Source organism: Mastigoproctus giganteus, chromosome 1 (assembly GCF_048544385.1).
Source record: "Mastigoproctus giganteus isolate SK-2022 chromosome 1, ASM4854438v1, whole genome shotgun sequence".
In the NCBI taxonomy this organism is placed as follows: domain Eukaryota; kingdom Metazoa; phylum Arthropoda; class Arachnida; order Uropygi; family Thelyphonidae; genus Mastigoproctus; species Mastigoproctus giganteus.
The window spans coordinates 13356175-13374768 of record NC_143575.1 but is presented as its reverse complement, the minus strand read 5'-3'; the positions used below and the strand labels follow the sequence as shown (position 1 = coordinate 13374768).

Sequence of the window (18594 nt, the reverse complement as noted above, 5' to 3'; positions counted from 1 at the left end):
CACTCGGAAAATGTGGGGTACTATAATTTTGGAATGGAGGTGTAAATAATTATTACAAATACTAGCGATATGCTTAAATAGCATTCTCATATGATATTTTAGCGATGTCATTTTACGATAACTTGTCAAATGTATACCGCAGTTGATAGGTTATCATCAAGCGACGTTGTGATACGCAATTTTGACAGCGCAGCCACACGGTCCTCAGCTGCCTGCAGTAGCAAGATTTCTGTTGCGCAACTAAAACGTTAGCAGTTGCCATAACAACGTCCAACACGTGCTGCAGGAATTAGGCACATAGTCAATTTATATTAACCTTTGGATTAATCTCTACTGTACAGGGAAGGTTTATTTTTCTTCTTTCTGCAATATCTGTGGAAATCAAGTTGAGATAATTTCATACCCTTAAAGCAGTTCCCTCTTGATTTTTTAATTTCACATACCATTTAAGTATATCCAATTAATGCTTTAATCGAACAATTTAAATACGAGAGAAGAATACAGAAAAAAGTAAGTGAACAAGACAATACCCAACATACGAGTACAAACGAATCTCTTGCTCTCATCATGCAATTGCAAAATGCCACGCAACGGTAAACTGTCATAAATAGCTGCATACTTGTACAGCTTCTATTAGCATACTTATACCGGCATATACGTCACTATAACGTATATAGATGACTTCAATGTGAGGTAATCAAAAAGCCTCTATTTAATTGAATAAAAATGTGATATTCAGTTTTGATATACATCGTAGTATCAAAACTGAATTTGGTGGATAAATTTTGATCCTTAAAATGCCAATTATTGTCAAAATCCGTTTAACCAGTGGAGCGTCGTTACATGCGGACGGAGAAACGGAGGAAAATATCAGTACAGAGGTATCCGGATGTTAAATGATTAAAACTGAACAGAATTAACTACTCATAAAATAGATGCATTCCAGCACACCGTATACAACCCTTTCAATGAGTGAAAAACATTGTATAATAAAATTTAATTAATAAAATAATACTAAATAATTAAGGAAAGTAAATGTATTTATCGATACTATACACTTGGCAAGGGGTATAAATATTTACAGTAAAATATGCACCTACAGTACTTACATTAAAATGTTTGCTTCTTCACGGTGGTAGGACTGTTAGCAATCCTGGTTATACTGTATTTTCCCCCGAGTGCAAGGTGTGAAACACTGAGCCTTTTTTTTTTTTTTTTTCATCTGGGTGATGCTAAAAGCACCTACAAATAAAAACCACCAGTCACCATTTGGTTATGGGGCACCCAGTATTGCATTACGATGCCTTTGGCGTCATAAAAGAGGATTAGCAAAACCTTTCCTGGAGAAGTAGAGGTCCTTAAAACGCCTTCACTGCGTGATACACGACTTGTTTAATATATCCAGTCTATAAGCTCACTGGATAAACCCCAGCCGTGTCCTGGCCAATTTTTTTTTTTCCAGTTCCACACACAAAAAAAAACACACACACATCTTTGCTTTAATGTGTACAAAACATCATTTAAATCTGCCATAGCAAAACGTACTGTACTTCCACAGAAACAAACACACAAATGACTATGTTTAATGGCAACCTCTACGCTAATTGCTAAGGCTCGCTACCTGGGAGTCTAAAACGCTGATATAACTGATATTCAGATGACACTTGTGAGTCAAGTAGATTGAACATCGGCGAAATCCGGTTGATCTGTGACAAGCAGATCCTCTGCTAGCACCTTCACGATTGCGGGACTGTTAGCAACTGTGGGTATAAGCCCAGTGTGCACGTCCTGAAATGCCACACCTAGTATATTGGAGGTGACCACCCAGGTGTGAGCCGACGTGATCTGTCCTGACAAAACCCCATGAGCTGTCCTGTCAGCCTGTCCACATTGCTCAGAGAACTTCATATCTGACTGCACAATTATTCCCAAGTCTTTTTTATTCTCAACCACCCAGTGTGTAGTACCACACAGTTGGTACGTTATTCTGGGGGTTACTGCTACCCATGTGCTGTACTTTGTATTTGTCAATGTTAAACTTCAGTTGCCATTTTTCAGCACATCTGCCTAACTTTTCTAGATCCTGTTGCAGTAGCATACCGTCATTCCTGTCATTAACCACCCTGCTGACCTTTGTATCATCTGCAAACTTGGACTTGATATGCCTTCATCAATATCATTAATAAATATAGAAAATAACAATGGGCGCAACGCCGAACCTTGGGGGACTGCACTAATAACATTAGTCCAATCCAGATAAATTTTCATTTTCCTTCAAATTTATTAATTTTGGAATAAAATAAATAAAAGAACACAATCAACAGGCCGATATCAAAATCCATCATTTTAAAAACTATTGGCAAAAATACTATCTCCGTTCTAGAGAGGAAAGATTCTTATCCTATTCCGTATTATTTGGTTTAGGCTTCAAACAATAACCATTCCACAAATAATAAAATCCTTATAATGTAAAACAAAACCTAAACTGTCATGACGTTTATTACTTAATAAGTATTAAAGTTAGACATTTTATTATAAATAAAGCTGACAATAATGAAGTGGTTTTGGTTCTTAATAAAACAGAACTTCCTTAATTAAAAAGAATTAGGATGCTGATGATCGACATGTCAATAATAATTGACAACTGCTATTGAAAAAAAAGAAAAGAAAAGAAAAAAAAAAAAAACGATTAAAAGTATTTTCTACCTGAAGGATATTTGTATAAGATAAAGAATAAGAAACGGCTGAGAACTATGTTTTGGCACTCTGGGAAGATGTGGAGGCTCTAAAAAGAAATCCTCTGTCCCGAAAAGTTTAATAGTAATTGAGGAATAACGAAATTAAAAATAGATAAAAACCAAGCCAAAACAGAAATTCCCAGTTCATAACTTTCTGCTTGGTTAAGTAGGAAAAATTTTTGCCCGGTTTGGAATGTTTGAGTGTACGTTGTGTAGTCCCTATTTTTTTATATTTAATTTAAAACTGAGACTTATATCACGAGTAATATTCCGCAAAGTTCATTGCTGGGCACGCTCCTTTCATAAATTCTTTTACGATATAGCAGGTAATTTTATCCTGTGATCCTATAGTTAACAACTGGTTTCAGTTTTATTGGCATGTACGCAGTGAAAGTAGTAGTTACAAATGAAAAGAATGTTTACCTTTATTAGGAATCAAGTTAGTTAATGTACGAGGTGCACATTAGCAAATAGTAATAATTCATGATTTTGAACAAAAAACTAGCAAAAAGAAAACAACTTTTATGCGCGAACGGAGAAAATTTCGTTTCTGCGCATCTGCAATGCCTGTTTATTCCTTCAATCAGAGCATGACAACAAATATGATATCCAGTACAGTACTTCATCTACAATATACGGTGTATGGATAGCCAAAAAAAAATAATAAAATAAAATAAATAATAATTGTCGAATTTTTATCGATCCGATTATTTTAATGAAATGTGGGATGTCTCTACAAATCTTTCTAAAAGACCCGAATATAAAATTTCATGAAAATTCGTCCACTAGAAGTCGAGGTTGTTACATGCAGACGGACGAACGGCCATGGTGAAGACAATATACACATTATGCATATATGCTAATGTGCTGGAAATGGTAGTACAAGCAGAAAATAGTATTTTTTTTCAAGTGGTACAAGTAAATTATATTTTAGTGATAGTGATGATCAGTAAGGTTGGGTATATTACCCACTGCATCTTTTTGGTGTGTGTGGGGGTCGTGGAAATTCGTTTCTTTAACCCTTATGTAATTGTACAAAAAACAATAAAAAGTAATTTTATGGAGAAATGTCACACAAATAACTCTGCGCTTTCTCTACCTGTACCACGACAATAGACCATCAACGTGATTTCATCTGTGAAATAATGTATTAAAATTCCCTCAGATAGAATTTGTCAAATATCTTCGAAAATCGTGGCTTAACTGACTGCGATGTTAGTTAAATGCCTGAAACATATATGGTAAAATTAAAAATGGAAATTATACAATCTGTATGTACCTGGTATCGTGTCCTCTGTACACGCAAAGGCGTTATTAAATACCTCCTATATGTTTTATGCACGAATGCACCCATGTATATGATCGCTTTAGGCCTACTCACGCACTCAAAACAGAATACATCGAGATCACGTAGTTTACACAAGATGGCAGCACTTGTAACGGCAAAAAAATAGTGGTTATTTGATACGTGATGACGTGTTAGATAGCGTTCGATACCAGAACCATTACCGCCTTAAAGTGATTTATATTGTTTTATGTTTTTAGATTTTCGACAGCTGCTGCAATGGAAAAACTGAGCTCACTTTAGTGATGCCTCTATGATGTTTAGTTAGTGGGAGGGATGATACACCAGAGAAGCACAGTGTATGGAGAAGTTTAAACAGTTTAAACTACTTAAAAACTTTAATCTTTGATTAAAACTTAATGGAAAGCGAATAAATCAACAAAGATAAACACAAAAATAAACAGGGCAAATGAAATCATTCAAAATGTTTTTTTATTGAGACTCTCATAATGACCTTAAAGAGAACGTTAAAAGCGCTATATTTGTTAATATTTCGGGTTGTTTAATAAATAAATGTCAATAGTCGCTAACAAGTAAATATCGATCGATTTACTTTCCAGAACAAAGGGCTGTAGACCACCGTTACGTCGCATACTGACTTCTGTTGACATATCCCATAATTTTGCCTTGGATGCCCTCTTTCTGTCTCTCTGGAATACAAGGTTGCCAGAAGCTAAGTCCTATGGAAATTATTAGTGTAATTACATAACTTCACATCGTATGTGTGTCTCATACACGTATGAGACACATAACCCCTGGGACGTTAGAGACTCGGACACACCCTCCAGTCTATTCGCAGTAGAATATGGCTTGGAAAAGTGTGGCGTCGTTGAGCGTTGGTGGAATGTGGTGTTCGAGCTGATTTATTTGCATGAGGCCTGGTCTCAGTCGACAACTCACACAGACAGTAGTGTTCAGTTCTGGCATCATTACTTCATCATGGGATTAAGAGCGGATAAATATGTGCCGTGCGCAAACAAGGAAAGGAGAGAGATGAACTCATCAGGATAGAAAGAGGAAAGATGGATTTTTTATATGCCTACCGACCTTTGCTAGACAACTACACCAGGTGAGAGACCGGGACTGTTTCTATGACAACGGTTGCTATGACAAAGTTGTGGGCTAAGTTGCCAGATTGATCGCATTAGGAAATCGAAGCTCAGAGTTGTTTCTAATCAGAATTTCACCTATCGCTATGACCTATCGTTAACAGTGGCACGACTGATTGAATGAGGCCTTTACGTCATTGCATCTTAAGGTGTGTGTGTGTGTGGTAAGGGCAGATACAATAAAGTCTCATGGGCATGTCCTCGTTTTCTTCGTCTCGGTTGTTAAAAAAATAAAATGAAAAATAATGATTGCGGCAGACATTGGAAATTTTATATTTGTTTTCATTCAGGCCAGGATTTAAAATTTTGACAACAAAGAAAAATCATATTTCAATGGCCACTCAGTGTCCACTGAAATATGAACTCCCCCATCATTTAAGTGCAGCATTTGTAAACTATATTTGCACATTCCGAGGAAAACGTGGAGATTCATCATTGGAGTTTGAAAGAGGGATGATTGTTGGTATCAGGAAGGTTGGTGCCTTCTCTTCATCACTGATGCCATAGTAGAAGATAATGAGTGAGTGTTCTGGTTGAAGGAAGATGGAACTTTTAGTGTGCGTCAATATACTAATTGGTGAAGACATGCATTTTGGAATACAATGCCAGCTAGTTCAGACATTTCCTGTAGGACAAGACATACCCCTCTACTGACTGGTATATAACACCAGTCGTCCGTCACCACAATCCCACACGACGGACAACTCGACTTCATGAAATCAGAAGCGTCGCGATTGGAGAGTGGGCGACTAGAAAGAGGTATGCTGGTCTACGAATTATTTTTAGCACCGTACCTTCGGTTTATACCACGTATAGCGAAAGCATAAGACATTGGACTGACATACATTTGTTTATTTGGGGATTTATTAGGCGCATCTGCATCTGTGGCCATAGTGCGCCATCTGACATACGTTTGCTATGGCTAGCCATAGCGAACCTGTGACGCACTGGAAAATATACTGTCACGCGTCCACTCATAAATAATTTATATATAAAAATATTTTTTTATAAAATTTTATGTATAAAAATATTTTTTTATTTGAAAAGAGATTTGTTTTGTAATCAGCCTCCTCTAAATGTGAAAAGTGTCATTGTGTGCAAAATTATGCAGGAGCATAACAGTTCTTATTAGAAACTTTTCAAGTATTGATTTTTGCGAAATTAAAAAAACACTGCTATACCACGTCGAAGAGATAGTTGCAACCCCCAACCACTAATGCTGACAAGGTGCCACCTGCATACGAGCAAAAATTAAAAATAAAAATTAGAGAAAATTTCAAAACTAAATAATTAAATAAAGAGAGACCTACAGTCACCCAAGGAAGCACGGCGGCAGGTCTCCTGCTTTGGCCCACAAAGTGGCTACTGACATCAGCCACGTGCGGAGTATCCTACCTACTCAAGGTGTGCGCTGGGCAGGTTTCAGCCTGGCAAAAGAGGTACACGCTTTGAGCTCTTCAGGACAACCACCCCTGAAGAGTATTCCAGGTTTCAATAATTCTAAGTTGTTTGGGGTGAATTCTGTCTCTCTAACACGGAATTGTCCCGGACGAGGCTATTGTCGAGTCTTCGTATATTCCTCCTTCTGGTCACTAGGTTTGTGAGATGTCATAGGGCGTTTACAACCAAATCTGGTCGTGGTGCACTTTACTCGTTCTAAAGCTTGTTGGTCCGAGGAGGAAGTTCCCTATCTCGCCATGCACAACTTGATTTTTGGGGTGTTAATCCACCTGATATTAACCAACGTCTTCATCAGATTTTTCCGCATCGCACCATTGAGGCTATTAAAAGTGGTCGTGAATTGAAGTCATATTCCACTCTTTTGACTCAGCTCTCTGGTACGGCTGTTTCTTCTGGTGTTGATTCTTGGCTTCCTTCCACTTGTCCCTCGCTTTCTTCGGGATTCTCCATTCCTCCAACGCAAGCTTTTTCTTCTTCTCCGATGGCTACCAGTTCTTCCTCTGGTCTGAGACTGGACTTTTTTAGCTCTATCTCCTCTGAAACGTAGTTGCGAACTATTTTCCAGTGTCTCTCCTTCAGTAGATTCTCATGATTGTCTTTCTAATTCTGATGTTTTGAATGGTTTAAATACTGTCACTGTGAGTTCCCCCTCTTCGGCTATCCAGCTCTGGTCTTCTGTCCGTTGATTCTCCTTAGTCTTCAGTTAAGCACTGTCCTCTTTAACTGTGTTTTAGGTTCTCCATCTATTTCCCTTGATTCAGCACAGCCGTGCAATCATCTTCCTCTCTCTTCTAACTACTGTATACTGGTCCCAAATTAGCTTTATATGAAGCTCTGGTTAAATCGTTATCTGAACCACTTGTCTACTCACATGGTCAACCTTGTTCTCAAGTCTCTCATCTTCAATGCCATTCAAGATCAATTAGCTCTTCACGACCTCGATAGTTATCTCTGTACGTCTTTTACCAATATCGATCTGTCTATTCGCCGTCCTCGTCCTCAGCCTTTTATCCGCCTTCTACCGCCAAGCCTCGTCCTGGTTTAGTGAAGAAGCAGCTTCGAAAGAAGCAGTATGCCTAGTCTCTCTATTCCAAAAATCGTCGTAGTCATTAGATGCACCCACTCCATCCTTGATGATGTCTGATCCCGCTTCTCCCCTTGCTTTCGAGAGCATTGAAAATGCTGGTCTCCTGTCTTCTTCGTTGCTCCTGATGAAGTTTCCGTCAGTTCTCCTTCGGTTGCCACTAAATTTCATGAACTCTCTTACACTTTATATAAGTCCCGCTGAGCTTCATGCTGCTTTTCCTGCCATTTCAACCAGCACGGGACCCGATGGAATTTCTGCTTGTTCCATCAAGAACATTCCTGCAACTGTTTTGATCAACCTCTTCCATTTCCTTCTTTCGTTGGATCGTCTTCCGGACTCGTTACTGGGAGTATATACCATTTTGATCCCCAAGAAGAATGAACTATCTTCCCTGGGTGATTTTCGATCTATTACGGTGGCCTCAGTTGTTCTCCGTGTCTTTCATAAGTTGCGCTCTGGTCGGATTCTGAGTGTCGTTTCTTTTGACTTTCATCAAAAGGCCTTTCAGCCGGTCGATGGTTGCATTGAGAACGTCTTTCTGTTATCTGCTCTTCTTTCTGAATCCGGTCGCAATCTTAAGCCGCTGTTTCTCGCTTCTCTCGATTTGCAAAAAGCTTTTCATCAGGTCTCATTTTTCCGATCTTTTTTTTGCGATCATCGATGCCCTCCGCTGTAAAGGCTTTCCAGCTTCCTTTATTAGCTATATTTCCTTTCTGCAATCAATCTCTTGCACCGATCTCCGTGCTGTTGGCCATAGTACTCGTCTCCGTCCTTCTCGCGGGATCCGTCAAGGCGATCCGTTGTCTCCTTTCTTATTCAACGCCGACTTCGATTGTTTGCTGCGGAAACTCCGTTCCTTTATTGGTTTTAATATCCAAGGTTGTTTGGTTAATGGTCTTACTTTTGCGGATGATCTCATCTTGGTCGCTTCTACAGCAAGTGGTTTGCGTCAGCTCTTAAATATGTCTAACTTCTATTCCGTGCTAGAGGTCTTCAACTTAATCGCTCTAAATCTTGGGCTTTGTCTCTTATCCCTTCTTGGTGAGAAAAGAAAATCAAGGTCGAAGATCTTAAGTTCCATCTAACGACTCTGAGCTCGCTTGTTGTGACGTCTCTTCTTTCTGGAAGTATCTTGGTATTGAGTTCTCGCCTGAAGGCCGTCGTTCCGTGGGTTATGATCTTCACTCTTACTTGGATCGACTTCGTAAGGATCCTTTGAAGCCCCAAGAGCTTCTTTTCATTCTGAAGACTTTTCTCCTTCCTCGTTTCTATCACAGTCTTATTTTAGAGAGAACTATTGCTGGGTTGCTTAACCACCTTGATGTTCAAGCTCGTTCTGCCTTATGTCTCTGGTTGCGTCTGCCCCACGATGTTACAGTCTCCTACTTCTATTTTGACCTCCTCGATGGTGGTTCGGGTGTGTCTTTCCTTCGCTGGCCCATTCCGTCAATTAAGAGACTTCGTTTGTTACGGATTCAAAAGTCCTCTACTCCTTCAATTCGACTTCTGTATGATATTCCTGCTATCAAGTGTGAGTTAATTCAAACAACTATTCTTCAGGATGGTTCTCAGTTAATTTCCTCCATTACTCTGTTAAAAAGTTTCTGATGTAATCTTGTACATAGTTCTGTCGATGCTCAAGCCTTTGTTCCAAATAGATTCATTCTCAACACCGTTGGGTCAGTAATGATACTTGCTTTCTTTTCGGTCATGAATTTCTTGACTTGATTCAAACAAGGATCGATGCGCTACCTACTCTATCGAGAACGTCTCGTGGTCGCTCTAGTACTCGAAGATGCCTTGCCGTATAGTCACTGGCCCACTTCTCCAGGCGTTGTCATCGCTCACACTGTGTTAGAATTAAACGTCACAATGCCATCATTTACATTGTTGTCAAGCATATGCATCAATGTGGGTGAACTGTCCTCAAGGAACAGCATTATAACATCTCTGAAGGCCTTCGGAAACCTGACTTTGTTTGCAGTCTTGGCGATAAGACCGTTGTGCTTGATGCCCAGATAGTCGGACATGGCTTTCCTCTCGATGCTTCCCATCGCTCCAAAGTTCGATACGATGACTCTAATACTAGTGTGAAACAAATTATCCAAAGTCAACAAGGTTCCCTGTCTACTGTTTCATCCATCACCATTTCGTTCCGAGGAATTTGGAGTCCTTCTTTGGCATCTTTCCTTTCCTGTCTTGGCTTTTCCTCTTCCGATCTCAAGATCCTTTCTGTTCGCACCCCTGCAGGGCGCGTACACCAGAATATGACCTGAATGTGATGTCCTCGTTATGTGTCTTGCTTGACTGTATTTTTGGTCTACCGTGGCCTTTATAACAATGGGAATTGTTAAAAAAAAATGACGCAACTACTCTCGAAAACAAGCTAGGAAACCCCCACTCTAATCAACCCACTGGAGAGTGCAGGCATCCCTAAAGAAGAAAGACCTAAAAAATGAAAGAAAGTATAAGGGAACCACAGTGACCACTTTTTCAAGAGGCGTCGGTCCTTTGGAAATTCTCAAACTAGCGTTTCTGTAATGGCTCGCTAACAGCAGTAGAACCATGGACGCCTCGAGGACACGCCAACAGAAAACATTTTAAATATGGTTATCCCAATAAGTAAAAAAGAACTCAAACAAACTGTGCGAATTCGATGCCGACTACCCAATCGACAAACCAAACCAAAAAGCAGATATGCAACATATCTACTAACTGAAATCAACCAGCCAAAACTGCAAATAATGTACCAAAATTAGAATTTGATAACCAAACACAAAAACTTTTAAATAAGTGAAAATTTCAACACAAAGGCCGACCAAATTTCCAAGGGAATTTCCGAACTTATTTTCGGTAGCGGTTGGTTGAGCCGTATTTTAAGCACGAGACAGTGCCTCTGTGATTTCCTGGATGACAGTTCTGTTTATTTATTTATTTTTGAAATTTTCTAAGTTCATTTTTAATTTTTACTTATATGTAAGTGGCAGTTGGTATCTCATCAGCAACAATCTCTTCAGTGTGGTATAACAGCGTTTTAATTTCACAAAAAATCATTTGTCAATACCAGATTTATTTTCAACTCACAAGTTCAATAAAGACTACAGTGGAACTTCGATTATCAGTGCTAATGATGCGAAGCGGGATGCAGGTTAATCAGTAACCACAATTAATTAAAAAATAATAATTTATTCACGGAAAATGCACAATTTTTATCCAGCTCAGGACCCTGGGTGTGCCAAGCCCACATTTGGTGGGCTAGGCACACGCAGGGTTCTGAGCTGGATATCATCATTCTTCTCTTTCTTGATGATTTCCGTCTACTTCTGACTCTTGTTTTCTCTCTCTTTCTCAGAGTAACTGAGATTTTTTTTTTTTGGCTGGTGCAGCAAAAGCCTCGGGCTTCCTTGCACCATATGGCTAATAATAATAATAATAATAATAATAATAATAATAATAATATACACGTACCGGTACCTATAAGAGAAATTTATCTGTACAACTTTAATTTTTACATAGTTGAATGGAAACAGCCTCGGACAGAAATCAAGAAAGAAACGTAGGGTTGAATAAGGGTGGAGAGCTGCTGTAGAGGTGCTGTGCTCCAAGTAGAGCGAAGAGGATTAAGTAAGTAATGTATTTACTTTTTAAGGCAAACCTACTATTCTCTATTTTCTGGAGATAAATTAAGCAGTGCCTGTCGAGGCAAAAACGATAAATAACTAAAAAAAATCCCCTTTTTGTTTCGGATTATTTTTGGCACGCAGGCGAAAAAAAGCATTTCTATCGCTGGTCTTGGCAATGGTGTTGGGTAAACTTGGGTTCTCTAATAAAAACGCAACAACTGACAGCTGTAGACTGAGTGCTATTGTGGATCAAGTATCCATTGTTCCCCAACAGCGATGGCATATTTCAACCAGACAATGCAACAAACCACTAAGCTCGTGCATGAAGATCTGAGGAATTGAGGCAACTCCTCAGATGTCAACGCCATCACCCGCAAGATGAGGCCAAGCAAGCTCTACGACATGTGGATTCATCACTTCCTCCTTCAGGTGACTTCCATATCATGGCCACTTCAACCCGCCATGGTCTGGAATTTTTCACTTCTTTGCAAATTTCTGCTAAAGACTGAAGTTTTCGGTAGGAATTTGTAAAGCATTTGGTAGGAACTCCAAAAATTATGTATACAAAAAACAGTGAAATGCAGTATACTGTGACCTATCTCGGCACCAGTAATTTTATTTTAAGTTTGACACACACGGTCTTCCCCAACCTTGGTTGCCCATCGGCGCAGTCACCAAAACAGAAAACCGATCTGCCTTGGAAATCATGTAGGACCAAACTGGAACTGTAAAATGAAAACCAAAACAAGGACTGAACTTAAAAAGAATGTTAAAACTCATAAGTTTCTCTACAGCACTTAACACAGTACTGATGTATTCGAATCTACATACGATTACAGGCTGACATTCGTCTCTCTAGTTCTGAGCTTCTTTTCGGCTGTTGACTCCCAAACCATTCGGAGTCAACAACCGAATGATAATTGGAACTGATTCCATTGCTTATCTGTAATCTTAGCTAATCTTGAGTCGTAACCTAGCAAACCTGACAAAAACATTGGGCGTGTAGTCTAGCAGAAAACACAACTGGGGAAAACACCGGTAAATTAAATTCCTTAATGGCATAAATACTGTCAGTAATTGGTTTGTCGTAATCAGCGGAAAGTAAGGTGAATTAAAGAACTAAACCAAATTCTACCATCCGGAAAGTTGAAACTCCAATGGATTCCTTACGTATTCTAATGAATCGGGAGGAAGAGTAATGGATGCCAGTTTGGAGGCAAAATGCTTGGAAATATCCTGGCACACAGTAGAAACAGATCATCTTTTTTATGGTCAGTTGAGCGAATCGATGGGATGGTTTACTGATTAATCCAGATCAGAGACCAACGCATCATTGAACGCAAATATAAATGGGAAAAAATGCATTCTTTTGCCAAAAATTAAAATTAAATATAGTTGTGTTATTACATATTATAAACTACTATAGGTTATCGGTCGTTCGTTAGAATAATCCAGAGATCGCTATAGCTGCTGGTGGATAACTGAAATTATTGGTTGAGTTTATCTGAAGTTTTATATGCACATTCCAGTACCTCTTCTATTGTCTGAAACATTGGAAACCATCATTTTCTTGACGTCCTTTTGGTATTGCTGTCACATTGGTCTGAACGTCTTAAAGTGATTCAAAATGAGATGACTTTCAAGAAATTTTTCAGGTTTAGGAACATGGAAAAGTCTCACGTGCCAGGATCGGTTGATCAGAATTTGCACTGAGGCAACTGATGTCAGTTAATTAAAGTGTTTGTAAACTGCGTTTATTCTGTTTGAATCATCTATAATACTAGTGAGGAGGAGAAAAAGATTTATAAACGAACTTAGCACCTTCTAATCATCTGAACTAATGAAAATCGAAGGTGCTAATTGTGACATGTAGTGGAAAGGTGTAGAAGCACCTCCCATTTTAGATCTTTCAGATATTCATTATCGCTGCGGCTGAACGAATCGTGATATCATTAGCGTAACTACGGCATAATCAAGAGGTCATAATCGTTTATTTCGATTATAGCAATCAATTCATCAATTATATCATTCCATTACTTTGATTATATTATTCGAATATTGAAACTGAATTATGAAGCTACAGGCTTTTAGAAAATAATTTAATAATTATTATGTTATTTTATAATTTAATTATAATCAAGATGATAATTAATTGATTTATTTTTATAAAATTATTTAATTAAATAAATTATATTTCTCGGCATTTGTTTAATTATTAAATAATTTAATTTAAAAAAAATACGAAAATCAAAAGCGCATTTATGATATTTGGTCGTATGCGCCAAATTCTAATTACGACTACCTGATGTTACCTTGGTGGATGTTTTGTTTCTATTCACTTCTACATTTTGTTAGAATTGCTGGCTTCACTTTATTTTGTAAGAAAATCGATGGAGATGACACCTTTTGCTTCCAGAAAACATTAGCCATTAACACGAATATGAGTTCTGTTTTCTTTTCGTGATCTTCGTTGAAGACCACTCAATCTGGTTTTAAATCTGGTTTTATAAACACTTGTACAAAATATCATGACAGGTCGATCTTCAGATCTTGCTTATTTTTAAAGTAGATCATGTGGTAGAAAAGGTGGCCGGCCTCTGCTTTATAACAGTGAGCTGCGTAACAGAACTGGACACCCCCTTTGAGGTACTCGTATTACGCTGAGTATTGATTAAACTAGTGCCGTGCCTACTATAGCTAATGGCTGCCTCTCTGCCCGATGATGTCACCATAGCGACTTTCCTTCCCATGTTTCATAAGCTGGCAAAATAAAAAATTCTTATTGATATTGGAACTACCCTCGTGTTTACAACCTCCAGAACTGCAAGGAAAATGTAGTGAAATACATTTATCCAACCTTCATTGAATAAATGAGAAGTGCGTGTGAGTAGCGAATTGGTCGTTTTAGTTTACCGTGGTTCTAGCCAACGTGACTGCTATCTACAATATGTCGATAACCCTGGGACACAATTCTTTATGAATGTGGTGTCGAATTTAAGGGGTAAACAGAAGCTGCTGTCCCGATGAAACAAATTCCTTCATGTTCATCGGGACTACGAAGAAGTGACAGGTCAGTGCCTGTCTGTAATGAACACGTGAATAAATGCAGCAGGGTCTGAGAGAGGCGTCTAAGTCGCCACACCCTTGTTCCGGCTGGGTCTAGAACGGTGCCATCCAACCATTATGGAGAGTGGAAAAATTGACTCAGTACCAGTGTCTGAATATGATTATCGTAACCAACACAACAGTGGCATCTAATGACCAATACAGAGCAGTCAGCGACAGTGGGGTACACACAGAAATAAATTGAATAGAGGGAGACTTGATAATAGCGGAGAAATGAAGCAGACCGCCCTACTGAAGATTGGTACATCCCGAGCACTATTCAACCCAAGAAGGAACAGATATCTGATTCTCGCCTTTAGAAGGAACTCAGCGCGCCTGTTTAAGTGAACATAAAAGTAAACCTTCAAGACAAAGAATGCGCGCACACATGCACATCCGGGTATTTACCTAACTCGTGCAGCATGCTGATCAACCCGCGGGAATCAGCGTGGACAGCGGTAAATTATTGCTTTCCGAGAGAATTAAATTTTAATCTCCGCCACGCTGCATACACTCGTCATTACAGAAGGGTCGCGAAGCGGCACGAGGGACCCTCAAACGCTTTTAAATGTCAAATTCCAAAAGGCTGACTGCGAAATGACGTAAAAGGTCTAGGTGAGGCGTAAGTTTATTTCCGTCAACAGCGACATCCCTGCCACATCGAAAACATTATAATGAAACTTTGTGTGCACTCGTTAACTTTCTTCTTGACTTCTTGTTGCTGGGTTGTGATGGAGTGCTGGCATGTCATACTGATTTCCGCGGAGAATTACGAAGTCGTTACGAAATGCATGCATGCAAGCGCGCGTGCACACACACACACACACAATGGTAAAGAGTTTTCAAGTTCAGAACGATGTTCTGTTAGGAGAGAAATTAAAGCCAGATAGACGGTAAGAATAAAGAGACCTAAATTATCTTTCTGTTTCTCCTTTCGTTTCAATAACACGATGCACACACCAACCAAACTCCAGCATCGCATCTCTAAAACAGATGCCCATTTCGCTGAAGAAGTATCAGTCATTGTAAACTCTAAGAATGAAATGTATATGAAGGATTAAGCTTTGGACTTTCCAGCAGAAGAATATTACTGAAATTCTTTAAGCTGTCAAAACTCAGTTTGTTAAGATGACGCTGAAATTCAGTGTTATTTATGTTCATCCACTCATTTAACGAAGGGTTAAAAAATAATAATAATAAATAAATCCGCAGCAATTGTCAATCTACTGCAGTATGGAGGCCTCCTCAAGAAGTTCATGTTGAGGGAAATGGACTGTAGTCTGCCACGCTGGTTGGCAGATCGATCAGGGGTTTGAACCCCCGATGTATTCAAAGAGCGTGTGCTATTGCACTCCCGCTCCTCACCACTCAGACTACGAAGGATTAATACTACCTATTCCGGAAATCACGTTTTGATCACGTAATATTTGCGAGAAATGGAATAGCCTGTATCGCAACTGGATGTAATATTCCTTGGCTTAAAAACAGTCTTTGACAGCATTGGAGTTTCATCAGTCATGCAACTTGATCATCGCGGAGGTTCCATTGCAAATCCAACTTCTTTGCTTGGAATTAAGTGGTCTTGAGATCAAGTCAGAAATCTGCCCAAATGCCATTTACAAAAAACAAGGTGAGAAACAACATAATGTCATCAAACATCAGTGGTACAGGTGTCTCGGAACACTCCCCATCGAGATTTGAGACTTCATTTTGGATTAGAAGCACTGTAGAAGGTGTGCCAGGAGTCATTTGATTTCCAAAACTCAAATTCTATAAATTAATGTGTACAAAGATGCATAATTCCTATCACCATGTATGCCTGAAGTTATATGGTTGTTGGCTGAATATACTGGGCCCTCAGGTGGCTCTCTAGATCAGCCTTGTGCGTCACTCTGGATGCGCAAGATTCCTCAGGAATCATCAACGTCAACCCTTGGCACCAATAATTGCTTCAAGGAATTTTTCTTCCCTATTGGGTTACTTGATCTACAGGATTGATTCCAGGTGTAACTTCTGTGATTGTAGGACGCTATGCGGACATTCGGCAAGTACATACGTCGAGTAAACTAAATATCTTAAACATTCATTCACAAAACATATAAGAAACTGGGAGCATTCAATAGCAGCTCTGTCGGCACGATACATCTCTATTTACCACTCGTTTGGAGAGGTCTGCGTTCGATTCCCGTCTGCAAGTTGTGGGATTCTTTAGGCTTCTTCAATCAGGGCTGTAGTTAGCCGATTTGGGGCAGAGGGAGTAAAGTCCCCCCCCCGGTGAGTTATTTGGGTTGGTTCCTCTCACACAACGTGGAATTCGGCCTTTGAACACAGACAGGAGACACGTGGCTCTTATTAGGATTCCACTAGAGGAGGAAAGGTAAAGAAGTTTGAGATGACTACGAAAGGAAGTTAAATTTCTGCCCTACACACAGCTGTGATCCTGTGGTAATCCTGTCAAGAAATGGAGATTTATAAAGCTATTTTTTTCTCATCAGTGGTTCTTCTGACATTATGTTTGCGAGTCCGACGGGGAACATACGTTCAACTCTTCAAGATCATTCGTATTTTAAAAATTTGAAAATACGAATTTAAAAAAAAGAATAATAAAATAAATCCAAAGCCGAACAAATCAAATATGGAATAGTTCACTTCAGTAACAGTAGAAATAATAAATAGCGCTATTCGTCAATAGACTTTACTATTCCTATTAAAAACAGCTTCCTATCTCAAAGAATTAAGAGGCTTATACCAATGATTAAATTTTTCTATAAAGTTTATGCTTAACAGAAAGAGAAACAAGAAAGAAAAGTGAAAAAGGAGTAAAAATAAACTTTAAAGTGCAACTAATGAATTTCTACATTCTTGTATGTTGAAATGATCAGCATTGCAATAACGAGTATTAATGAGAATTTCTTATATACGTATCAGGTAACATGTGACAAAGACACGTTAGTATATATACGTAAAGCGCCTATTTGTCTTCACATTGTCCGTCTGCTCGTCCGCATGTAATAACTGGACTCCAGTTGATGGATTATCATGAATTTTTATATTAGGCTCTTTTAAAACGAATTGTCGAACTTTCCCAAATTTAATTAAAATTAGACCAGTAGAAAACTGGCAATTATTCCTCTTTTTTTTTTTTTTTTTATACATATCAAATACGCAACCCATATACTGTATATCGCTGGTTATTATGTTTGTTACCATGAAGCACTGGTTATTATGTTTGTTGCCGTGAGCTGCTTGGAGAAATGAATGGACAATATGGCCGACGTGCAGAAGCGAAATGTTCCGGGTTCGCACATAAAAGTCTCTGCTGTTTGGTCGTTCATTTGTTATTGGTTTACTAAATACATAAATCATGCATTATTACTATTTGTTTATTATATTAATCACAGCAGGAACGTTAAGTACGTGTTATATTTCAGTTATTATTAAAATTTGTGGGGGGAGGAAAGCGAAAGCGAATTGCATGAAAAGTGTTGACAGTAGTATACTGCGCTTGTTTAATTTATTAGATCACAGTCAATAATGCGTCACGTGTTTTTTATTACAAACTATTGCAGAACGTGGGGGGAATACTTTACTTGGAGGTATGAGTAGTGAAGTGAAAACAGTTCTTTAACAATTCTTTTATGTGTTATTAGTTAATCAATTTGTATGGGTGATAAAATAACTGTTTATTTGCCTTTCATTTCTGTTAGTTAGAGAAAAGAAAATAATTCTAGTGTAAGAAATAAAAATCTAACGCGCCTGAAATGTGAGTTATACATTATATACAAACAAGATATTGAATGCATGCAGTTCGTACATTAACTACCTTGTTTCTATATAACTATGAATATTTGTATTTAAGTGGATCCTATTTTAATTTCATACTGGAGAACAAAAATAAATACGATTTCAAATTCTACAGAATTTAAAATGATATTTCTTTTCTAATTCCTTAGGTCACATAACAGGTAGATGATTGATAGATGCCACTTCAAAGTAGCTAAATATGTTGTTGTTGTGGGGGTTTTAGCAACATCACCGACTAAGGCCATATTGCTCCGTGTGTTCTGTGGGCGATTTTCTGTGTACTGTATGAAAAAACCGAATTTCCGGGAGAAAAGCCATGTTA

The 18594-nt window shown here is 38.6% G+C and overlaps 1 protein-coding gene and 1 long non-coding RNA gene across 5 annotated transcripts in view; one reads left to right on the top strand and one right to left on the bottom strand.

Moving 5' to 3' along the window:
* LOC150090563 (uncharacterized) overlaps window positions 1-18594 on the top strand; it is a 175508-nt gene that overhangs the window by 49261 nt on the left and 107653 nt on the right. Inside the window, exon 2 of one of the 3 annotated variants that reach the window (XR_016546857.1) lies at window positions 11257-11364. The exons of the other annotated variants lie outside the window; for them this stretch is intronic. This is a non-coding gene — a long non-coding RNA (uncharacterized LOC150090563). The remainder of the gene's footprint in view (window positions 1-11256; window positions 11365-18594) is intronic. 3 annotated transcript variants of the gene reach the window in all.
* The window catches only part of LOC150090564 (myocyte-specific enhancer factor 2-like), a 318621-nt gene that overhangs the window by 239260 nt on the left and 60767 nt on the right, over window positions 1-18594 (bottom strand). The window lies entirely within an intron of this gene.